This window comes from Sus scrofa, chromosome 8 (genome assembly GCF_054392235.1).
Source record: "Sus scrofa isolate SSC_HxYL_T2T_F1_AM1 chromosome 8, Sscrofa_HxYL_maternal_Yorkshire_Landrace_v2.0, whole genome shotgun sequence".
NCBI lineage: Eukaryota > Metazoa > Chordata > Mammalia > Artiodactyla > Suidae > Sus > Sus scrofa.
This window is the reverse complement of record NC_139390.1, coordinates 57,172,501-57,179,908: the sequence shown is the minus strand read 5'-3', so window position 1 is coordinate 57,179,908 and position 7,408 is coordinate 57,172,501.

Sequence of the window (7,408 nt, the reverse complement as noted above, 5' to 3'; positions counted from 1 at the left end):
GGCAGGCGCTGGTTCATTAGTCCCGCACCCCCCCACTCCCGGCCCCAGCTGCCCGCCCCACCCCCCACCCCCGGCCGCCATCCCTGCTGCGCCGCCTCTCGCTTCCCAAATCGCCTGGACTCACGCCCGGGAAGGGGGGGAGGGGAGATCAGGAAGATCCAGGCCTCAGGGCCTGGGTTCAATCACTTCATTCAAATGCAGAAACTCTCCAGTCAAGTCAGAGGTGGTGACTTTTCCTGGAGCTTCTCTTTAGGGAAAGTGTTTTTTTTCCCCTCTTTCCCCAATTTCCCTACCCTCAGGCTGCCCCTCGCAGACTGCATGGAGGGGGGTGGGGGAGGATGTGTGCACGAAACTCGCCTCGTGTCAGGCCAAAGGAGCCCCCGCCATTTCCCAACCCGGGAAACCCCGCAAAACTTCTGGAGCATGTTGGCCTTGGTGTGGGAATGGACATCTTCACTTGCCATCTTCCTTTGCACGAGGAGGAGATTTTCATCTCCTGCTGTCTGGGGGCCAGAAAGGAGGGCCAGAGTGTCCCTTTGGTGTGGGCCGGTCCTTAAGTCATTTTACCTCACAGGAATCACCCACACAGGGCATGGAGACACGTTTGGGGTCCGCCTCCTCCGAAACGTCCCGGGAAACCTCACGTGTGAAAAACTGAGCTGGGGAGGTCCCATCGTGGTGCAGAAGTGGAAATAAATGCAACTAGGAACCATGAGGTGGCAGGTTCCATGCTCAGCCTCGCTCACTGGGTTACGAATCCCACGTTGCCATGAGCTGTGGGTAGAGGAGAGTGAGAAGGAGAGGGAGGGAGGGGGAAGGGAGAGATCCTCCATTTATGGAACTGGTTTCCTTGTTTTGAGATGACGTCGCTTTGGTGAAACAGTTGTCAGATGGCCTCTCAAAAGGCGGTGATGTGGATGGGCTCCCCGAACCAGGCCCACAGAAACCAAAGGAACGAAGGGGTTAATCCTTGGAGCCAGAGTTCCCTCCTCTGAAACTGAAACCAAGCTCAAGCCCGGGAGTGCTGGTGTGTTGGAGCCAGAGACATTGTTACAGCTAAAAGCTACTTTGAAATAGTCTCCATTAGGTTATGGCTTGCCTTGGCCCACGAACTTATGACTAATGACTACTGTCGAGTCAGAGTTGTAGTGAACCTGGTGTTTTCTCTACCCTTGAAACACTCCCTAAGGATTGCGCCCCCCCCCCCACCCCGTGGATGAGCAATCTTCACTCCGGAGAGAAGGTCAAAATGCCATAACCCCAAAGACACTAGAAACATTCCATGGACCACCTGACTCCAGCCTTGATGACTTTGAAATGGTCTATCCTAATCTCCTATCCAGGGAGAATGCAAGCACCCTGATGCTTCTAGACAGCTCCGCCACCCCCATGCCCACCATTAAGCTAAACCTATAGAACCCCTTGCTATCCCCTCTCAAGGGAGGACACAGTTTTGAGGTCCTTAGCCTGCTGTGGCCTCCTTAGCCTGGCAAAGCAATAAAGCTGTTCTTTATGCTTCACCCAAAACTCTGTCTCTGAGACTTAATTGGAGCTGGAGTACCAAGGCCGGTTTGGGCTGCCAAACTTTCCTGGAACTTTCAAACTGTTACATATGAAGAACGGAGCCGGTGACTCTGTGTGTGTGTGCGTGTACGTGTGAGAGAGACACAGAGAGACAGACAGAGACAGTGAGTGAGACAGAGAGAGACAGAGGGAAGAGAGAGGGAGAGGGGAAAGTCCCTTCAGTCTTTTGTTTTCTCGGTTTGTTTGTTTGTTTGTTTGTTTTGTCTTTTTGCCATTTCTTGGGCCGCTCCCATGGCATATGGAGGTTCCCAGGCTAGGGGTCGAATCGGAGCCATAGCTGCCAGCCTACGCCAGAGCCACAGCAACGTGGGATCTGAGCCGTGTCTGCGACCGACACCACAGCTCACGGCAACGCTGGATCCTTAACCCACTGAGTGAGGGCAGGGATCGAACCCACAACCTCACGGTTCCTAGTCGGATTCGCTCACCACGGAGCCATGACGGGAACGCCCCTTCAGTCTTTTGAAAGGCCCCTCTGAGAATGCCGTCAGGTGTTGGGGCCAACTTTCCGAGGGGCTCTTAGAGAAATGAACACAGGGTGATGGTTTCACTCTCAGAGACCATTTCTCTGATGTGTTCATCGAGGGACTCCACGGGCTTCCGTTTTCAGGGCCTCGGGACAAGCGATACGTGTTCTCATCCGCAAGGATGCCAGGTCCAAAGGGTGGGAGAAAATGGGAAACGCTGATGAAGAGAGTTGTAGCCAGAGATGGAAGGCAACTGGAAAAACTTCAGGATCCAGTCCAGTTTTCCAGCCACTGAGTTTCTGATTTCTGGAAGGATTTGGGTAGGGAGGAAAAGGTCAAGGATTCTCCATCCCTCTGACAGAGGTATAAGTTACAAAGTAGATGTACAACTTTTGAGAAAAAAACGAACAAACAAAGAAACAACCAAACAAACAATTTTTGTCCCTTTGTCTTTATCAGGAAAAGTGAAAGATGGAGAGAGGGAGGGAGGGAGGGAGGGAGGGAGGGTGGGTTGGATGGATGGATGGATGGATGGATTTGGGGGGCGGGGAGAAGATTCTTAGATCCTAATGACCCAATGCTTTCTCTAGTCCTGGGCCTTTAGGTGATATATCTATATCTATATATCTATATCTATCTGTATACACACACACACACACACACACACACACACACACACACACACACGTAGTTATTTTCTGTTTCTAGGGCTGCACCCATGGCACATGGAGGTTCCCAGGCTAGGGGTCCAATCGGAGCCGTAGCCACCGGCCTACACCAGAGCCAGCACAACGCGGGATCCGAGCCCTGTCTGCGACCTACACCAGAGCTCACGGCAACACCCGATCCTGAACCCAACGAGCGAGGCCAGGGATCGAACCCGCACCCTCAGGCCTCCTAGTCGGATTCGTCCAGCCATGACGGGAACTCCTACATATGTATATAGTATGCATATAGTATATCTTTTTTTAATGCCCACGCCCCAGCCCTATGGAAGTTCCCAGACTCACGGTCGAATCAGAGCTGTAGCTGCGGGCCTACCCCACAGCCACAGCAACGCGGGATCCTTAACCCACCAAGCGAGGCCAGGGGAGGGATCGAACCCACATCCTCACGGATCCTAGTCGGGTTCATTACCGCTGAGCCCTGATGGGAACTGCAGGGGACATCTTTTTTTTTTTTTTTTTTTTTTTTTTTAAGATGTAAGTTTGTTGTGGTTGTTGTGGTTGTTGGTTGTTGTTGTTGCTTTAGCTCGGCATACAGTGGGCTTGCTTACAATGTTGTGTTCGTTTCAGGTGTACAGTCAAGGGGATTCAGTGATCCATCTACATCCATCTATCCCTCCGTTCTTTTTCAGCGTCTTTTCCCCTCTAGGTGATTCCAGAATATTGGGCCATTCCTTCCTTGTGGGTGGGAACACCAGCGTGAAAAAAAACCATCACGGGGGAGTTCCTGTCGTGGCACCATGGAAGCGCATCCGACGAGGAACCTTTGCAGGGAAGGGTGTGGGTTCGATCCCTGGCCTCGCTCAGGGGGGCGGTAAGGATCCGGCAGGCAGTGCCGTGAGCTGTGGTGTCGGTCGCAGACGCGGCTCGGATCCCACATGGCTGTGCCTGTGGCGTAGGCCAGCAGCCGTAGCTCCGATTCAACCCCTCGCTTGGGAACTTCCATATGCCACGAGGGCAGCCCTAAAAAGCAGAGGGGGGAAAAGAAATCATGAGGGCGGGGGAGAGGGATCCATGAGGAGGATGGGATGAACATATACACACACAAAAGAGTCTCTATCCAATAGACGACGAACAGGGACCCCTACGCCACCTTCTGGAATCCAAACGCCAAAACCACAAAGCAGAGTTCCCGCCATGGCGCAGTGGAAATGAGTCCGACCAGGAACCATGAGGTTGCAGGTTCGATGCCTGTCCACCTCGCTCAGTGGGTAAAGGATCCGGTGTTGCCGTGAGCTGTGGTGTTGGTCCCAGACGCGGCTCGGACCTGGCATTCCTGTTTCTGTGGTGTAGGAGGTCAGCAGCTAAAGCCTCCGATTCGATCCGTCATCTGGGAACCTCCATATGCCGTGGGTGTGGCCCTCAACACACACACACACACACACACACACGCACGCACGCACGCACGCACACACGCACACGCACACGCACACGCACACACACACACACTCTGGAACCCCCTAAATGGGAGAAAACCGGACACAGTAGTTTTTTAGGGGTCCAGTCTCTGTGACAGGTGAGGATATCAGGCTTGCATCGAGGGAGGGAAGGCTTCACCCCACGCAGAAAACACACCCACCTACCCACCGACCGACCTTCCTTCCTTCTTTCCTTCCTTCCTTCCTTCCTTCCTTCATGAGAGAACAGTTGGATGACCCATCCTAAGTGTCGGTTGAATGAAGTCTAGTTACCAGGGTTCAGAGTGGGGGAGGGAGAGGGGTAGGAAGTCTGAAGCCTCTGGCGACTCTCCGAAATGTTCTCCCCCCAGGGTGACAGAGCCAGCAGGTCAGGCACTGCCTTCTCTAGAAACCTTCCTGCCCATGTCCAAGGGGGTGTGGGGGGTTGGGGGTGTGGGGCAGGGAGTGGGCCAGGGAGCCTGGAGAAACCCAGACCACCAAGCGGCCATTCTCCCATCGCCCCGACTGTTTGTTGAATGAACATAATGGACGTGATCCAAGTCTGCCACGCCGCCGCCGCCGCCGCCGCCGCCGCCACCACCACTTTCTCCATCATCTCCCCCACCCCCTTGCCTGCAGCCATCTTTGAAAAGGCTGCTGTTGTGGCTGCCTTTGCATGAAAGTGAGTGAGGACCCCTCCCTAATACGGAGTGTTTCAGTCCCTGGTGTCTCTGACAGCTCGCTCATGTATTGGTTGTGAACCATCTTGCCTTGAGGATTTGGAGGATTCGTGAACATTGCAGGAGCCATGGGAGCAGTGAAGTCCTTATCGCCAACCCGACACCCCCCCCCCCCAAATTTCGTGGCAGGGAGCACACTTTTCTTTCACCCAAGAGATTTATTTCCTGCTTTCTGAAGAGAGAAGGAAAGGAGGGTCAGAATGGTCCTCTGGTGTCTGGTGTCCTGTCCCTTTCATTGCACACACTCCTAGTGCCACTGCGGGAGGCACGTTCGGGGCGCGGGGTGGGGTGGGGGTGGGGGACCTGCTGCACGCACCCGCCCCTCACTTTCAAATGCGAAACTCAAGGAGGATGTGAATGTCCTCCATGCCACCGATCAGGTGAACGGGATGGCTTTCTAGGGAAATCCTGGTGTTTCCTTTCACTGCCATGACGAACACCCAGAAACAACCCTGTAAGTTCATACAACTTTGTCAGTCAACTGTATTCCAATAAAATGAAAAAGCAAGACACAGACACACCCACACGCACACACACACACACGCGCGCGCACACACGCACCCCAACCCAGAACCAAACACCCTCTCCTGAAATGGGGGGGCGGGCCCACCGGAGAATGAGCAAGAGAATTCCAGAGTCGGTAGGAAAGTGTCATCTGCAGCGGTGTGAAAAACCCCAAGCTCTTTTCTTCCTGTCAAGGTGAATAAACTTTGTTAATGGGAGTGGGTGCCCTCAGTGTGCCCTCCGAGAGGAAAGGCAGGGAGCATTTTCTCCCTGAAGAGCTTAGTGCTGTCATAGCACTGACGGACAGGATGAACGATCGGTGAGAGGTGGCAGCAGCAGTGGTGGCCGCCTGCACTGCCTGGGCGGATTGGAAACATAGACGAGCCACCAAGACTGCGTGTGACACCCCCGTGGGCCACCCCCCCCCCCCCCCGTCTGTACAGTGACAAGAGTCCTTTGGGGGAAAAGGGAGGGTGGGTGCTCTTCCAGTGTGTCTGTCTGCATTCACCAGGTGTGGGAGAGAAGACAGATGTTTGTTTCCACTATCGTTCGGAGGACTTGCCCAAGAGTACCACGTCCCCCCAAAGATAGCACCGGAAGAGAGATGCACGAGGTTTCTGAATGCATGCCGTGGGTGCTCCAGGCTGCCTCCAGGCCGCCCCCTCGCCCTCGCCCTCCCCCTCCCCCTTGCCAGAGGCAGACGTTCCTTGAAACAGCTGGCTTTGAACTTGGGCTTCTAGAGGAAGGTTTTTCTCCTGCTTTCAAGACGGGAAGAAGAGGGTGTCCGTCTCACATCCGTCCTTTCCAGAGGGCCCTGGATTCCAGATCCTCCACATGCCAGCGCCAAAGCCGAAGCGGTCGGTCTGGGGGTGCCCCATTCGGGTTCCCTCCCCACACACCTGCACGCGCGCGCGCACACACACACACACACACACACGCACGCACCGGGAACAGTGTGATCTCCCACGCCCCCGAAAAGCTTCAGAATGGCCTCAGTCCGAGGCAGTAGACCTATGTATGTCCTCACACCTGTTCAAATAATGTCTGCCCTCAGCCCCACCATCCCCTGCCTCTTTTAAGGACAAAGGCACTGTAGGTTTCCCTGGGGAAGGGAGACTCCATGGCATGTAAATCACAGTCTTAAGGAAAAGGATAATAGCATATGCCGGGGGGGGGGGGGGGGGGGGGAGAAAGAAGGGGGGGGAGGGGGGGGACCCGCGGTGGTGTGCTTGTGAGGGAGAGAGACAGAGACAGACAGGGAGGGACGGAGGATAGGCAGACAGTGAGAGGCAGAATCAGAGGGAGAAAGAGGAGGAGGGGAGAGAGACAGAGAAAGTGAAACAGAGCTAGGTATAGAGGACGCTGTGGCTGGGTCGGATTCTGCGTGTTCTCAGTGAAGTCGTCCTAAGGCCTCTGGAGGTCCAGATCACTGCTTGGGGCCGGAAGTCTGTCTGCCCTTCCCTACCCATCTGAAGAGCTGTGGTTTGGGCTTTCCAGCCGGGAACCCCTCTTTCTGCCTCTTTGTCCAACACACAAGGTTCGTGGGACCCAGAAATCCCATTCTGAGAGCACCCTAGGAACAGTCCTTTCCATACGGCGCAGGAGGCCCCTGTGCCAAGAGATCCAAAGTCTGGAGCCTCTGTTCTCCCCCCCCCCCCCCCTTCCCTCCACGGACAAAATCTTGCCTTGTATTCCTTTTTTTCTCAGGGACTCTGAAGGACATGTATCATTGTACAACCATGGGGAAGATGCTTCCATTCCCTCTGGAATGATGGATGTGGTCGCATGTCTCAAGGAGGCTCCAATTCTTTGAGCAGGACTCCCGATGGTGCCATCCCATCGTCCCTCCCCTCCCCTCCCCTCCGGCTCGCTCGGTCACGGTTCCCCTCCTTTTTCCTCCCCTCCAGGTTATCTTCAGGTCTGCCGCCCACTTGTAACTCCTCCCCCACTTGGAAGTGGCCTCTTCCGGCCCCGAACTTGGTCGTCCCAGG